Source organism: Schistocerca gregaria, chromosome X (genome assembly GCF_023897955.1).
Source record: "Schistocerca gregaria isolate iqSchGreg1 chromosome X, iqSchGreg1.2, whole genome shotgun sequence".
Taxonomy (NCBI): Eukaryota; Metazoa; Arthropoda; class Insecta; order Orthoptera; family Acrididae; genus Schistocerca; species Schistocerca gregaria.
The window spans coordinates 255,568,676-255,582,241 of NC_064931.1; positions in this window are offsets into that span (position 1 = coordinate 255,568,676).

The window sequence follows — 13,566 nt, forward strand, 5'->3', positions numbered from 1 at the left end:
TAAATCTGTACCAACAGATTGGAAAATTGCGCAGGTCGCACCAGTGTTTAAGAAGGGTAGTAGGAGTAATCCATCTAACTACAGACCTATATCATTGACGTCGGTTTGTAGTAGGGTTTTGGAGCATATACTCTATTCAAACATTATGAATCACCTCGAAGGAAACGATCTATTGATACGTAATCGGCATGGTTTCAGAAAACATCGCTCTTGTGCAACGCAGCTAGCTCTTTATTCGCATGAAGTAATGGCCACTATCGACAGGGGATCTCAAGTTGATTCCGTGTTTCTAGATTTCCGGAAAGTTTTTGACACCGTTCCTCACAAGAGACTTCTAATCAAGCTGCAGACCTATGGGGTATCGTCTCAGTTGTGCGACTGTATTCGTGATTTCTTGCAGGGAAGGTCGCAGTTCGTAGTAATAGTTGGCAAATCATCGAGTAAAATTGATGTGATATCAGGTGTTCCCCAGGGAAGCGTCCTGGGACCTCTGCTGTTCCTCATCTATATAAATGACCAGGGTGACAATCTGAGCAGTTCTCTTAGGTTGTTCGCAGTTGATGCTGTAATTTACCGTCTAGTAAGGTCATCCGAAGACCAGTATCAGTTGCAAAGCGATATAGAAAAGGTTGCTGTATGGTGTGGCAGGTGGCAGTTGACGCTAAATAACGAAAAGTGTGAGGTGATCCACATGAGTTCCAAAAGAAATCCTTTGGAATTCGATTACTCGATAAATAGTACAATTCTCAAGGCTGTCAATTCAACTAAGTACCTGGGTGTTAAAATTACGAACAACTTCAGTTGGAAGGACCACATAGATAATATTGTCGGGAAGGCGAGCCAAAGGTTGCGTTTCATTGGCAGGACACTTAGCAGATGCAACAAGTCCACTAAAGAGACAGCTTACACTACACTCGTTCGTCCTCTGTTAGAATATTGCTGCGCAGTGTGGGATCCTTACCAGGTGGGATTGACGGTGGACATCGAAAGGGTGCAAAAAATGGCAGCTCGTTTTGTATTATCACGTAATAGGGGAGAGAGTGTGGCAGATATGATACGCGAATTGGGATGGAAGTCATTACAGCAAAGACGTTTTTCGTCGCGGCGAGATCTTTTTACGAAATTTCAGTCACCAACTTTCTCTTCCGAATGTGAAAATATTTTGTTGAGCCCAACCTACATAGGTAGGAATGATCATCAAAATAAAATACGAGAAATCAGAGCTCGAACAGAAAGGTTTAAGTGTTCGTTTTTCCCGCGCGCTGTTAGGGAGTGGAATGGTAGAGAGATAGTATGATTGTGGTTCGATGAACCCTCTGCCAAACACTTAAATGTGAATTGCAGAGTAGTTGTAGTAGATGTAGATGAAGGACACACCATCTAGTCACGTGAACGTTCTCGGATGTAGAAACAAGAAGCGATTTTAACTATCGTTTGTTACGGCTGGATGTTCTGCTGCTGCGTTGGTTCACTTGATACTGGAATAAGTGTCGTGCCGGTTGGTACTGAATGTATGTGAGGTGAAGTGCTGAAATTAAAGAATTGTGTTATTGTGCGTGTGTACGCTTGCGAGGTGGAGGCTTAATCTTGGTCACCCCCTCGCATTTCAATTCCATATTGCTGGATAGCAAACTCTAGTTATGCAGCTAGTTTCCCTTTTAGTTTCAATTTTTATTCTATCAATAAATGAGTGGCTGTGGGGTTCAGGTGTAATGGTTCTGCAGTAACTTCTTTTCACAGCTTTATCTTGCAGGTAAGGTTCCAACAGTACATGTGTTACTCAGGGGTAGCTTTCTGGCGAGCGTCTTGGTTCACTCTGTTGTGAAAGACGAATTAGAAAGTGATTGTCTGCCTGGAAGGTGGCCAGCAGAGCAGCATCAGCCAGGCATGCACCTAGGAGCGGTGCAGTCGTTTCAGACGCAGCGTGGGTCGCAACCGCGGACCTCGTAGGCAGCGGGGGTAATTGTTCTGTTTGCGCTCGGCCACACAGACAGTCCAGCCCTTCTCTCAACGCATGGACGGACAATACAGACGGGTGGAGCTAAGACAAAACTTCAGTTTCAGTTGCGGAGGCCGGAGGAATAGGCATCAGTCAGCGCTGTTTTAGAGTCTGGCCCGGGGCGGAAGAACGCTAGCAGCAGAAATTTCAGGAGCTTACATCATCTTCTCCTGAATCGGTCGATCAGGTAAGCAACACAGAATAACATGCTTCGTATTTGTCTAAATTCTTGTGGGAGAGGAAGTTTGACGCCAGCGTTGCGCTTGAGGGGTGGTTGTTGACGGAGATTTCTGTGTTACATGTAGGCCATCTGACAGGCACTTTCCTCTTGGACGACGGAGGCAGGCAGCCGGAGCACAAAATTTTTGTTCCACTACCGGTACATAAATTGTAAACGAGAGTTGCAGTCGCACCTCGACGCCTCCTTTTGTAACTAGCAACTCAGACGCAGTAAGAACTGAGCAATGTGATACACTTGGTGCACATTAGACGGCATAGAGGTGGAATTTGGCTTAGATGACGTCGCGCAAAATTAACTGTAATTTGGGTAAAGTGGGGAAGCGAGCCTGTTTAAGTGGTGTCAGTCTTCTTTTTTTCCTTTCTTACTCTGCTAAGATCAGCAAACTCTCGAAGAAACGCGAAATAAAGTGTGAGTTCCACCCATTCAACAAAAACAGGGCTCTTCTCGGAAAGGTCAATGATGATCTGGGGTTAAGAAAGCGCAGTATATACCACATACCTTGTCAATGCAGTAAGTGTTATATATGAACAATGGATATAAAATTTAACGAACACCAAAGAGTCACAGGCCAGGGCAGGCAACAAAACCAGCAATGGCAGAACACTGCCCGAAGCTTAAACACGCTATGGATTATGATAAAACCAGGATCCTGGCTCAAACCCACAGATTACGAGATATTCTCATCAATGAATCAATTGAAATCAAGATGGAGGAAAACATTATCAGTTGGAAAGCGGGATACTAACTCAGCACTGCTTGGAATCCGACATTTCAGTTGCTATGAAAGCACCGGAAAAAATTCCCAGCTCCAGTAATGAACCACCGACATCTGCAGGCGTAAATGATGATCAGGCCACATTACAGAGCACCAGGCGGCGGCCACTGTCGCGGGAAACGACCACTAAGGATACGGACGAGATAGGGAACAACATCAATAACCTCAGACCTGAGGGATCGCGCCTCGCGGGAGCAGACCTAATACGGAACTCTGGACGACGGTCGCAGCCACAAGAGGCTGCGTAACTTCAGCAGCAGTGCACAGTTGCAGGGAGCGCATTCCTCGGCCGTGAGGCGAATTCCAGAGCTGTCCCTCACAATCTTCCAACATTCCCAACTGGGAGAAAACAAAATCCCCCCCCCCCCCTTTCAAAGACCAAAAAGGCCAAGAAACCAAAAGAGAACCCACAAGAAAGTATCGCACTCCCATCCCGCAGCAAGAGAAATGGAACAAATAAATATAAATGTAATTTACCCACGTCGGGCTAAAAAGGGCATAGTAAGCCTTCAAACAGCCCGCCCTCCTCCTTCCGAGGTAGGTATGAAAAACGCAAGGAAAAAAACAAGCCATGCAGCCAAGTTCAGTGTGAGCCAGCCAGGTCAGCGTATTTTTGCTGTTCTGCGCTATGCTACGCTACTGAGGCTGACAAAGAGCGGTAATGAAGTGTTTGTGCTGTCACACGACACAAATCAAATTGTCGTACGTCTATTTTACAACGATAGCAGACTGTCGTGTTTCTGCGATACAACATGGGCAAAGGTCGAAGTGGTCAGAAGAAGACTGGTGCAATCAAGGAATCATCAGTCGTGCATCTCACTGACATTGCTGTTAGATCACAGAAAAAGAAGCAGCAAGAATTAGATCGTATGCCTGTCCCTCCTTCGTGCATCCAGTGCGCAAAGGCATAGGATGGACAGTGCTGCAAGCATGAAGTCGCCGTCGAATCCGTGGACTCAGACACCACTAACGTGCTAGAAACAGTGAATATGATCGATTAAGGGCGCTTAGAGGCGCCGTGTTTGCCCACATCATCCCCATGCCCCAGATGAAGCATACACCGCCGGCAAAGCAGCGGGAGAAGCTCACCAAGACGCTCCTCAGGAGGCTCGACGAAGCAGCAGTCCAGGAAGGGCTGCGACGTGAAGGATTACGTGATAACGGTAGTCAAACTGCGCAACCGGACGAACAAGAAGAGGTCGCTGCTTCTCATCGTCGCCGTGCAAACGTCAGAAGACTCTGGTGACTTGGGTGGCGGGCGAGGGGGGGGGGGGGGGGGGGGGGGACACCTAGCCGACTGGCGACTAGAGATGGGCGAAGTCGTTCATCCTTGGGAACTAGTTCACTGGTGATCGCTCTTTTTTGGGAACCGTTCATTTTTATTCGTTCACCGTTCTTATGAAAAACTGAAAATTAGTAGCATAGGTGACTGAAGATGGAAGGCGCCAAGAGGGGCACTTGCCTCCCCCTTGGAGTACACAGTTTTTGTTCATAACAGAATTCTCACACACTTGTGATTTTCATGATTATGTAAGAAATCTCGTTTAGCTAACTATAGCGTTATATGGCTGATCGAGGGAAATAAGATGGCGCACGAAAAACCGGCCCCGAGTACAGACTGCTCGCCAATTACCCACGAGTTGTTGACCGCTACGAGCAGAATAGATAAATTAGATAATTAGGCAGAGAAGAAATAACAAATAAGCGAATGCAAACATCTTCGAAACAATAGATGACTATTGGTAACCGACAATAAGGAATCTAGTACTCAGGGCCGATTTTTCGTGCGCCACCCTGTACCTCTGAAATCATATTGTAGGAACTATATTCTTTTTACAAAATGTGACACCATACACTCGATTACGAAGCGCGGGCTTCATTCGGTTGTAAGTCCATCTGCCTTCCGTAGCAATGAACATGCTCTTTTACCTTGGATCAAAAAAAGACGGAAAATGACCACTCGTGTGTGCTGTGCCGACGTCCTTTGCATGTGTAACAACAAATAATCTTGCCTTTTTACAAGTATTTCTTCTGCTGAAGTAAGCTGATACACTGTTTTGTTACATGAAAAGATGTATGTATTACACACCACGTAATTTTTATGTAATTTACGTAATTATACAATACATTTTAATTACCGGTCGTGGAAGCTGTTAGAATACGAAAAGAACCAGAACGTCAGAGTGCAAAAAAGGTTTGAAACAGATCTAGAATGGGCGTGCGAAGCGAACGAAACTACCGACTCTATACTGAACTATCTATGAGCAGTCGGCAGTGGAACTGCGAGTGGCCGCGCGAAGAAGGACGAGTCCGGCCGAGCGAGACCGAGACCGAGACAGAGGGAACGGGACCGAGGCTGGAACGAGACCGACCGTTTCCATTTCTCGGGAACTGTAAGTAGAAACCCGCGACATAAGCGAACCATGAAAGACCGTTCCCTAGAATTCATTCCTCGCTCGTTCCGTTCATCTTGGTGCACCGTTCCTTTGGACTCGTTAGTTCGCGAACGACCCATCTCTACTGGCGACGCTGCCCACCCTTCACGAGTCGCAGCCAGATTCATAGCAAAACTCCTACAGAGTCCTTACGATTTTATGAGTTTGCAGTTGATGGTTGGGGTGCTGACATCACAGATAAAGATAGCCTGCGTAAACCAGTTATATTGGCCACTGATACAGCGTATATATGGATTGTGATAGCCCCTTCAGCATCAATTAAGGCCTAAAGATGGCGCATTGAAGCAGCGAAGCTGGTAGCTACACACTAAATAAGATCGTAAGAACGGCTGTAGGCGTTTCATTTTCTTCCACTAATGAACAGCCGCGGTCCCCAAGACCTCCAGTCAAAAGGAAAAAGCAAATTTCCACCACTGGTGGGAGGAACCAGCCGCGGAGGAAAGGCAGGGAAAAGCTGCCCATTCCCTAACAGAAACAGCAAAGACGTCCGATGACATACGCGCTGTGATGCGGAATGTAATCGGCGAGGTTATCGCGGCTCTCAAAGCCGACATGGCGGCAGAGAGTGCTGCTTTTGCTGCCGGAATTGCTAAGGAGGCCTGTGGCCACCTGCGACAGCTGTTACTGCACTTGCACGCGACCCCCGTAAGGAAGAAATGGCACCTGCTAATGTTACCGCACCACCTGCGGCGCGGAAGGCAGGAAAAGACACCGCCAAACAGACGACCACTCCCTTGGCAACTCAGAAATGCAAGCAGCCACTGGAGTGGCCCCTGACAAGACGGCTACACATAAACTCCAGGCGAAAGCAGACGAGTTCATGGCCCTTCTCAAGAAAAAGGTAGCAGAAGCAAACGCAGCCAACGGGAACACACCCAACACTGGCGCAGCCAACGGCTGTACCACGAAATAGACAACCGAGGCCTACTGCTACGCACGGAGACCGACGACCCAATGTAGCAAAGGGGACCATACAGCAGTGTACTGCGTTGTTGCGTAGTTTCGGACTGACTTTATTATGAGGAACATATGGCTATGACACGATATCGAACTGCATAATACCCATTACTAACTCTACCTACCCTTGCATGATTTGTCCGAGATAACAAGAAATCCGCTACTGTCCTTACTACCCGTCCAGGCTGTCGCAGATGTTTTTTTCCCTTGGCGCCTGCCATGGCACTTTCTCCCCCTCTGCCCTTAAAACCGTTCTTCTTCAAACGACTTTCGACCACTTTCTGTCACCAAATAGGCCCGTATTTGTGAGTAATCTTACCCAAACGTACGGAAAACATCACAGACCCCGCTCTTGTGATATACTCGATGTAAATGCTAACAAACGCAGAGTAGATCTTTTAAGATGGTCACCATATTATGCGGACGTGAAGCGGCTTTACTTCTTCAAGAAAATTTTAAAAAACGCCAGGTAGCCAGTCTCAGAGGACATTTGATGAAGACGTCGAGTTGCGGTGTCGAAATGTCGTACTGGGAAGACGCGGAGCACCGGCAGAACACACGATGTCAACAAGATGACAAAGAATCACCGGGAAAGTCTAAAAGATTACAGCGTCTTCGTAGTCCACAGCTGTCACGGTACCTTCTATCACTATCACTTGTACCACGGATCGCAAGTGAATGTCGACCATAGCATAAAATTGCCCCCAACGGCCTACTTGCGTGGCGAGGTGCATTTTCGAGCAGCCGTTCGCCTGAATTTCGGCTTTAGACTGATCGACGAGTGACTGAATAGAAGCTTTCGACTCGCTTAGGGAGTTTATGTAGATCCTCGGGAAGCTCTTTCGCTCTCGTGTGGTGCAGGAAGCTGTTCGATGCGTCGCCCATTTCTCTCCCTACGGAAACACGAACTTTTTTTGCCTGTCGGCATTTCTGTGTCCCTGAACAGTAATTACGACAATCTCTGTTTGTTATTTTGTGTAATTTTGTTATTGAAACGAACGTTGACTATATGGTGACCACTGATTATCACACTACGTAAAAATAAAATGATGGCACGGCATTACTGGCCGGAAGACGCTCCTGGTGTTGTTTGGGCGCCTGGTTCAAGTCTTTCTATTTGACATCACTTGGGCGACTTGCGTGTAGATGAAGATGAAATGAAATGATTAGGACAACACAAACACTAAGCCCAGAGTGAAGAAAATCTCAGACCTTCCTAGAATCGAGCCCAGGGTCCCGTAATCTAGAGACAGCTATGCTAACGACTAGAACACCACACTAAAAGCTGTAATGTGACTACTTACATCAGACATACAGAGGGAGGACAAAAATATGGAAATACCTAAAATGTACACATGCCCATGTTTAATACGGCGGCGTTCAAAACAGCTTCCAGTCGGTCTTGGCATGGGTAAACAAAGGTCCTGTACTGTTTTCAAGGACCCTTATACCATTCTTTCTGCAAAATAGTGGCAAGGTCAGGTAACGGTGATAGAGGTGGATAGCGATCATGCACCCTTCTCTCCAAAGTAGACCACAAATTCTCTGTAATACTCAGATCTGGTGACAGAGGTGGCCAGGGGAGATGCGAAAATTCATTCTCATGCTCACGAAGCCAGGCCTGTACGATACGAGCTGTGTGAACAGCGACCCTGTCGTCTTGCAACACAGCATCGTCAATGTGGAACAAACACTGTACCATAATATGATCCTAATCAACCAAAATGGTTACATGTTATATGGCGGTAATGCGACCTTGAAGAGTACCCAATGGGCCAACGCAATACCACAGTATGACTACGCAAATCATCACGGAAACCCCGCCATGTTTCACTCTTGGGACGTAAACTCGGCCAGAAGTTGAAAACATTGTGATACAAGACTCATCCGACAGAATGACATTATTCCATTGCTCCATTGTCCAGGTTTTATGGTGTCGGCACCACGTGGTCATGTAACAGTTTTCGCATCGCTGATGAGTAGGTTTGGAATTCCAGCTTTCCCTGCAATTTCTGCTTATGGAACTCGCTTCGTATTGTTTTAGTGTTGGCATGATTCGCGAGTGCGACATTCAGTTCTGCAGTGGCTTTTGCAGCTGTCGCTCTCTTAATTTTCGTAATTCAATGACCGTCTCTCACAATCACTTAACACAAACTTTCGCCCGCGTTGTGACTTAATGGATGATGTTTTACTACTTTTACTGTATGCGATATAAATCTTCGATACAGTGCTTCTTGGAACAGAAAGCACTTTGGCTATTTGGTTACGGAAGCACCCGTCATACTAACACCAACAATTTATTCACGTTCGAATGCACTGAGCTCCGACATAATGCATCTACAGCTAGACAGAACGCTCTTCTAACCACGATTGACTCTTGCAACGTATTGAGGAAATAGCATCACGTGCCGTTCGTGGTCAGATACAACAACGCAAAATTTCACACTTGGCTAGCATCTGCAGTTAGGAATTTACATTCCATATTTTTGTCCATCCCCTGTATAGTTGTGCAAGTGTGTGCTCGCACACAAAGCTTCTTTCCCCTCCCCTTCCCCACACTCTACAAAGCTGACGACCGCCCACATGAGCCGAGACCCAGCTGAAGGGAGTGACGGCATAGTAATAAAGGCCCTGGCGAGAACTGGAGATACAAATGCATTTCCGTCAATAGCCTGGATGCTCATAACAGAGGCGGAGAGCGTCTTGCCGCGGACGTTCTCTGTTCGCCAGTAATCCAGACTGTACTGTAAATGTTGAGGTAAGTAGGGCGCATCCGGTATCACTTTACAATCACTTCGGCAGGCAGATAAGCTCGCTTCGAATAGAGGGCTCCTTTATACTACCGCATGTATGCGTAGTAAGATAACTCCTTGCTGTGTATACTAGCAACATCTTCGAAATGTCCTGCTATTCCCTTGACACGTTTGTGTGAGTTTCGATACAACACAGAAGCATATGAAAGCACGATAAATGTGGGCTGCCATGTGACATCGCTATTTAACTTTTAATGAAGAGTGAATAACAGTGATGATTCATTCCTACGTTCAGGGCTGTATTTAGGCAGATGCAACATGTGCAGCTACACAGGGCAGCAAAATTCTGAAAGCGACAAAATGTTGCCACAGATATTTTTGTAAGTATAATTTTAATGTTCATTTCATCAGCATTCAGACATTAATTTGTTGGCAGACTTAACAAATACTTACATCTGTCATTAAACTCGTCTTTTGCTGCTAGTCTATTTCCATAAAGTCTTTCATGTCCAAGCGCATTAAGCTCTGTCAGACAGGGAGGACGCATCTTGCGCGGGCACCTGCCGCGACCTGTGTGTTGCACGCTATATCGCTCCGGTCAAACAGCAAGGCGGGATCAGCGCTAGATCGCCCTTGCCTGTCGCGTGCTGCGGGCAGGTTGAGATTTTTGTACAAAGTCCGTGGCGGGCAAGTGTGCACAAGACGGCGGCAGAAACAGAAAGACTGATTGAGCTGGTGCATGTAAATGTATTTTTGTGCTGTACCTGGCACTGTGATTATAAAAAATGTGATGAAAAAAGCGGTAACGGGGAAGAAAATTAACGCAAGTGTATATCGAACAGGTGTTTACTTTGTTAATAAATAAATGTGCGTTTGCGTGATATAGTATCATATGAATACTGTAGTGTACAATGCAATGCATGATGTCATTGAAGTACAATTTAAGCTACAAATACGCCGCTTTGACAACTGGTTCAGCAAGCTCTAAAAAATAAATAAATAAATAAATAAAAAGAACTCACAACTCATCACTCTCAAGCGAGTATAACGAAGGCATTTTCCACGGCTCCCGCATATTTGTTTATTGCAAACTGCTTTTGAACGATCTTCCAAGGCCGATGATTTGGAGAAAGGGGTCATCAGACAAGTTTATAATTCAAACGCTTCATCACTTGTTACCACATAAGGGACGGGCACTTTTGTGTCCGGCAATGGTTTCGGAGGCAGAATACATTTTCCTCTCATGAATTCGCCAAAAAATGCAGTTTTCAAAACATGTGCTGTCACAGTGTCTGCCATAGCTATCCACGTCAATAACCACGGAGTTGTAATTGTGATCAGGCCAATTGAAAACAAGAGTTCGTAAGAAAAATAATTTGAGCCCCTGTTTTTAGGACACTTCCCACCTATGCTGACAGTGTAGTTCCGGAACTGCCGCCGTTACATCAATCCCATCTCAATTTCCTTCCAGATTTCCTCTGTTGGTTGAGGTAAATACAGTGTTGTAAAATGCTGTACAATTCTTGACACACATATTTGACTAAGCTGGAGACATTTGTCCTTCCCATGCAGAATTAAAAAGCGTTGGCATGGTGCGAATCACCAGTGGCCAAATATCTGGAACAAAATGTGCTATTTCTTAGTAACAAATGAATCATATGAAATAAAATAATTTGCATACAGCTTGACTGACACTTGAGGCTGTTCGAGCAAAACGGAAGAATCTATGAGACCTCGACAGCAAATACCTAAAATTCATAACAGGAAGCACAGGTCCAGCCAATAAGTATCAGAATTGGCTATGGGCATGTCACTTGGAGTGTATTTCTGACACACTGTCGGCACATAATATACACCCCTGGAAATTGAAATAAGAACACCGTGAATTCATTGTCCCAGGAAGGGGAAACTTTATTGACACATTCCTGGGGTCAGATACATCACATGATCACACTGACAGAACTACAGGCACATAGACACAGGCAACAGAGCATGCACAATGTCGGCACTAGTACAGTGTATATCCACCTTTCGCAGCAATGCAGGCTGCTGTTCTCCCATGGAGACGATCGTAGAGATGCTGGATGTAGTCCTGTGGAACGGCTTGCCATGCCATTTCCACCTGGCGCCTCAGTTGGACCAGCCTTCGTGCTGGACGTGCAGACCGCGTGAGACGACGCTTCATCCAGTCCCAAACATGCTCAATGGGGGACAGATCCGGAGATCTTGCTGGCCAGGGTAGTTGACTTACACCTTCTAGAGCACGTTGGGTGGCACACGATACATGCGGACGTGCATTGTCCTGTTGGAACAGCAAGTTCCCTTGCCGGTCTAGGAATGGTAGAACGATGGGTTCGCTGACGGTTTGGATGTACCGTCCACTATTCAGTGTCCCCTCGACGATCACCAGAGGTGTACGGCCAGTGTAGGAGATCGCTCCCCACACCATGATGCCGGGTGTTGGCCCTGTGTGCCTCGGTCGTATGCAGTCCTGATTGTGGCGCTCACCTGCACGGCGCCAAACACGCATACGACCATCATTGGCACCAAGGCAGAAGCGACTCTCATCGCTGAAGACGACACGTCTGTCGCGACACCACTGGAGGCGGGCTGAACGATGTTGGGGCGTGAGCGGAAGACGCCCTAACGGTGTGCGGGACCGTAGCCCATCTTCATGGAGACGGTTGCGAATGGTCCTCACCGATACCCCAGGAGCAACAGTGTCCCTAATTTGCTGGGAAGTGGCGGTGCGGTCCCCTACGGCACTGCGTAGGATCCTACGGTCTTGGCGTGCATCCGTGCGTCGCTGCGATCCGGTCCCAGGTCGACGGGCACGTGCACCTTCCGCCGACCACTGGCGACAACATCGATGTACTGTGGAGACCTCACGCCCCACGTGTTGAGCAATTCGGCGGTACGTCCACCCGGCCTCCCGCATGCCCACTATACGCCCTCGCTCAAAGTCCGTCAACTGCACATACGATTCACGTCCACGCTGTCGCGGCATGCTACCAGTGTTAAAGACTGCTATGGAGCTCCGTATGCCACGGCAAACTGGGTGACACTGACGGCGGCGGTGCACAAATGCTGCGCAGCTAGCGCCATTCGACGGCCAACACCGCGGTTCCTGGTGTGTCCGCTGTGCCGTGCGTGTGATCATTGCTTGTACAGCCCTCTCGCAGTGTCCGGAGCAAGTATGGTGGGTCTGACACACCGGTGTCAATGTGTTCTTTTTTCCATTTCCAGGATTGTATCATCAAATTTGGAAGAGTCAGGGGAACAAGTTCCTGACGATGTGAATCGAGAGGAGGAAGTATAATTGAATCCGGCGGAAAAGCCAAAACGAAAAGAAGTAAATGGAGATGTAGCTGCAGCTACAAATTATCAACACAGTAGAGACAGTAGTGCGAGAGAGAAGCGCGAGCTCGACAATATGGTAATTTATTTTTGAGTTGTGCACACTCGTTCAAGACATTCCAAGTAGAAAACAAACTCAGTTAAAAATGCAGCGGGCACAGTGTTTGGACAGATTAAACTTGTGATAATAAACGATAAAACACTATCACATCTATCCCCCACAGTCCTTGCATCACCCAATTCAGCGGTATCACAATGTAGTGCTGATACTACATCATAAAACGAAGTCTTCATTGCAATTTTGGAGCCAGGGGAATGTTCCAATGACTTTTCTAGCGCCAGAGAACTGTATGAGAAGGCAAAAGTTTGTTTCAGTGTAGATCACACTTGTTTGTACATAGTGTTGAACCACATTTTTCAGTTTATACGAAAAATATGATTAGCATTATTTTTGAAAATATATAGTTACAGTAAATAATAAAATAAAGTAAATGGTTTCTACCATAAATAATGTTGTATCATAAATAATGTTCTACCAAGCATCGACAGAAGCATCAATTAACATCATAAATAATGTGCTTGCCTCAAACAAATTGACTAGTCCTTCTCTGAAAGTGTGAGCTTTCTCCAGCAGTCGCTTGCAACGAGCGCCATTCGACAACTGGATCGACAACGATCCAGTTGTCGAATGGCGCTCGTATCGTCCTGCCCGAAATCTAACCATAGTCCACTGCAGTGGACAACAAAGCCTTCTGAATTCATGGGTACTGTGACAAATGTGGGTGAAAAAACGCCAGAAATCGACTGGCTGGAGCATGAAAACTAACGAATACTGCTCCAGGGCCACACGCATGAGTTAACAGTACTGGAATTCGCCACTGAAGATCCTTCACACGTAAAAGAAGCAAAACGGGTATGGCAATAAACAAACTGCCTTCAATTAGTTGTAAAACTCCAACTTTTTCCTTTTTTTTTGCCACATTGGGGCGGATGGTCGCCAAGTTTACTGTATGTTCAGTCTCCACACT